The sequence below is a fragment of the Durio zibethinus genome, chromosome 6 (genome assembly GCF_047325235.1).
Source record: "Durio zibethinus cultivar Kanyao isolate XHJ-2024 chromosome 6, ASM4732523v1, whole genome shotgun sequence".
Classification (NCBI taxonomy): domain Eukaryota; kingdom Viridiplantae; phylum Streptophyta; class Magnoliopsida; order Malvales; family Malvaceae; genus Durio; species Durio zibethinus.
The window spans coordinates 26,507,755-26,512,298 of NC_143167.1; the positions used below are offsets into that span (position 1 = coordinate 26,507,755).

The 4,544-nt window shown below is 30.1% G+C and overlaps 1 non-coding gene across 1 annotated transcript; it reads right to left on the reverse strand.

Annotated features, from left to right (window-relative positions):
* Positions 1-258: 258 nt before the first annotated feature.
* Positions 259-365, reverse strand: LOC149518516 (small nucleolar RNA R71). Its single transcript, XR_016343388.1, has one exon. It is a non-coding gene; the product is annotated as a small nucleolar RNA R71 (small nucleolar RNA).
* Positions 366-4,544: the final 4,179 nt, after the last annotated feature.

A 4,544-nucleotide genomic window follows, 5' to 3' on the forward strand; every position in this document is an offset into this window, starting at 1 on the left:
GATCCAAACTTCTCTACAATTTAGAGGATTACTAAGCGATGATCCAAATCTCTACCTTTATAATTTTCCTAAATTGTGTGATATTTTTTTCACTTTAATTGTGTTTCTGATGAAGTAATTAAACTAATATTGTTTCTTTTTTCTCTCAGAGATAAGGTAAAAAATTGGTTGTCTTTTTTACCACTTGATTCAATTACAACCTGGGATGATTTGATTAAAAAATTCTTAGCAAAATTTTTTCCCCTAGTAAAGACTGTAAAGCTAAGGAATGAGATCACTACTTTTCTACAAGCTGATGGTGAAATCTTATATGATGGATATGGGAGTTTTAAAGAGCTTCTAAGAAAATGTTTACATAATGGTTTACCCTAATGGCTTCAAATTCATATATTTTATAATGGTCTCACACTACCCATGAGAATCATTTTAGATTCAGCTGCTAAATAGGCTATAATGAGTAAGACTTTTGAGCAAGCTAATGAGCAAATATAAGAAATAGTTGCCAATAATTACCAGTAGGGCATGGAAAAAAAGGTAAGTAAAAAGTCTACTGGTTTATTTAAAATTGATGTTATTACTTCCATTAACTCCCAGTTAGTTGCCCTTACAAAAAAGATTGAAACCCTAGGAAACCAATCACAAGCCAACCTTGTAAATGTCATACAAAGCCTTTTTGTATCTTGTGACATATGTGAAGGGCCCTATTCTTAAAAAAGATGCCAATATAGGATATAACCAATGTAATACATCTAATAAAACAAACCAAGCAACAATCCTTATAACAATACCTACAATTCTGGATGGCGAAATCACCTAAACTTTTTTTGGAACTAACTAAACCATCAAGCCACCAATAGCTAAAACAACAATTACTGTCCCAATCCACCAAATTATAATCCACCTCAAGAAAAAGAACCCATCTTTGAAGATATGTTGACCCAATTGATGCAAGCCAATAATGCTAACATTCAAAGTTAAGCTACAACAATAAAAAACCTAAAAAACCAAATAGGTCAGCTTGCTCAAGCCATGATAAATTATCTTATAGGTACCCTGTCTAGTAACACTAAAACTAGTCCAAAAAGCTAAAAAAATGAGTGATGTAATGTAATATATTCTTTGAAAGATGTTAAGATAGATGATTCTGATGAAGAAGATGATGAACCCATAGTAGTTAATCTACCAAGCATTATAAAACAATGTGAAGTTGATTTTATTGGAATGAAGGATATTTTGGAAAATGAAGAGATTTTAAGATTTGGTAGAGAATCCTGAAAGGTTTTAACCCTATGACATTAGAGGCCCTTAAAGATGTTGAAAATTATGAGAAAGACCCTAAAGAAGAGAATGTTGAGATGGATTATGAAAAAGATCTAGAAGACTATATTGAAAGGTTTTTTTAAGAAGGGTAAATACTGCTTTAAGTAGGGAAAGTATTACTAGAAAGCATTTAGCCTGAATATGAAGAGATAGCCTAAGGTAAGCCTATCCAAAATAACCAATAAGAAGATGTGATACTAGAAAAAGATCTTCAAAAAGAAAAGGTATAAGAAAAAGTTCAATTAAGGCCTAATATTACTACCAGAATGTATAAGCAATTTTTTAATATAAACTACCTACCCCAAGGCCTATACAAAAGAAGCTACTAAAGGAATTAAAAGAGGCCACATTCTTAGATAATGGTAACCCTAAACTTTAACAACTCTCATCTAAAAAGCAAATTGATTAAGGGAGTTTTACTATGCCTTACAAAATTGAAAAGTTAAAATTTTTTTATCTTTTTTGTGATCTTGGTTCAAATATAAATCTAATGCCTATGAATGTTTTTGTGCAACTAGGTTATGAAATACTAAAACCTTCTCAGTTCAACATTAAATTTGCTGATCACTCTATTAAGTTATCATAAAAGATACTAAAGAATGTCTTAGTGAAAGTTGAAAAATATACCTTCTCTGTGGATTTTGCTGTCTTAGATATAGAGGATGATGAGGCTCTATTACTTTTAGGAAGACCATTCCTATTCACTACCAAAACATTTATAGATGTTTATAAAGCTAACATTACCCTTAGGCTTAAACATAATAAGTTACAATTTATATCTGCAAAATATGGTGTGATAAGATATGAAGAAAGCGTTAGTGCAATTAAAGTAAACCCAAAAAGAGTCTAACATATTAGATAAGCTTCCTAAAACCCAAAAAGAGTCTAACATATTAGATAAGCTTCCTGAACCTCTAAAATACTTAGCAAACCCTAGCTCTAGTAATGTTAACCCCTCAAAAAATTTAAGTTCAGTTTATATAATCCCTGCTAGGAAAGCTAGTTTACCTTTTCAAACTAAGCCTATTTATGTCATACCACAAAGAATGAAGCAACGAAGTAAGCTCCCTCTAAGGGGTAAGGTGATTCAACATAGATTTAGAAATGGTTAAGCTTGACTAAAACTAGTGCTGCTTAGAAGGTAACCTAATTTCTACTTTAATGGTTATGTTTTTTTTATTTCTTTGATTTCTTTTAGGATAGGTCTATTTTTAATGTTTTTGTTTGAGTTTTTTAGGGATTAAAAAAAGCAAGACGGATGCCTTATAGATATTTAACTTTAAAGAATTTTGGGAAGTGTTTTTTTTCTTTGAGTTTTTGGCACATGATTTTATCTAAGTGTGGGGGAAAATTTTTTTTTTGATTTTTAAAGCTTTGATCCATCTTTGCTTTTAAACCAAATTGACTCACTAAACTTCATTATGATATTCATTTAGTTGAAATTGCACATATTTTCTTAAACTAACTGAAGTATGATATATAGTTTAAGTATGGATATAGTGAAAACTTGAAAAGAATTCATAAGCATGTTTTTACTTTGGATATGATTATCATGCATATATTTTTATTCTCTTTATATGAAATGCTATGATTTTTGTGAAAGATTATAAGATATGGATTTGAATGAGATTTAAGGTGTGAATAAGTGTTCTAGAATTCACTTACTCAACCTTTGAGGTGAAATCCTAGACTATATTTGACTTAAGAGATGATTTAGACAGTTCTTTGGATCATTTGAGCCATTTTCAAGCTCACACTATGAAAATGTATCCCTAGTAACCTTACTTTGAGCCTTTATATTAATCTTTTTTTTTGTTTATCTTAGCCACATTACAAGCCCAACAAGTCTTGTATTTTATTATTATTATCCTTTCTTTTGTTAATCTAACCCATTGTGCTTACTTATGTATTATGGATATATTCTTGTATTTGAGAGAAAGAGAGGCGTAAGAAAAGAATAAAAGAAAAAATAGTAAAAGTGTCAAAAACAAAACTTAATAAAAGTAAAAAATGGCTAGTATTTCATTAAAAAAAGTCAAAAATACAAAAAGCAATAAAGTGATGCCTTACAAATTAAGTTTCAAAAAGAGCTCCTCCCACTTGTTCAAAAGTAAAAAAAGTTCAAAAGAAGTAAGCTTAAGGTTTTTTAGCCTAAAATTTTCTTTTTCCTACATTAACCCAAGCTTTATATTACAAGCCTAAAAACCCTTTTGATCTTGAGTTGAATATATAAGTTTAACATTAGTGGAGAAGGATAGAGAAAGTGAACATATGAAGCCTTTTTTATCTTTTAATTAAAATGTGATGAAATGTTTTACATACTATTTGCTTGAGTTATATGCATAAATTAAAGATTAAGTAGATTTGTATGTATGAATAGCATAAGATATTAAAAGCTTGCTTTTGAAGGACATTTTTGTAACTCTATATTTATTTTTAACTTTGTATTATGCTACAGTACATGATATGAGTTTTGTATAATTTTTTACTTTGAGGATATTTATAGTGTTCTTTAGTTTTGTTGATTTAAAGTTTTACTTGAAGACAAGCAAAAATTCAAATGTGAGGGTGTAATAACATCAAAATATATAGAGTTTTTAGAAGTCAAAATGGTGCTAAAATTTAAAATTTTAGATGATTTTTGATGTTTTTCATGTTGTTTTCATGGCTATAGGTTTTTCAAGCTCAAGATTCATTTTCATACAAGCCATGCATGCAAACATGTAAGGACCACATTTAGTCGAATCATGTAAGCTCAATGCCACCCATATCGGCCCATATTCAGGCACTTCCAAGTTCATTTAGACTCCACCACATTTGGCCAAGGTGAAATTTCAAGATAAACATGCTTCCTTTGCTTAGCCATGAAGAGAATGAATTGCACAAAGACTCTAGCATATTCGGCCATGCAAAGGAGAAGAAAAAGTTGCAAGAACTTGAACTTTACAAGCTTAATCTATTTGGCCAAGAAGATATTAAAGTCTATCAAGACACTTGACTTAGCTTTAAAGAGTTGTTATAACATATAGATTCGTAAATCTATAGCTAGACTTAACAAAAAGAGTTGCCACTAATCTTTAATTAAGGTGTGATTAGCCACTTAATGAATCTATTCTTCAAAGGAGCTCCTAAGCTTAACTAAGGGTTCCTAAAAAAGAGGCTCTGGTCTACTAATTAAAACCAAGTTTAAGAGTTCGGTTACATATAGGGAAGGTTATAGCACC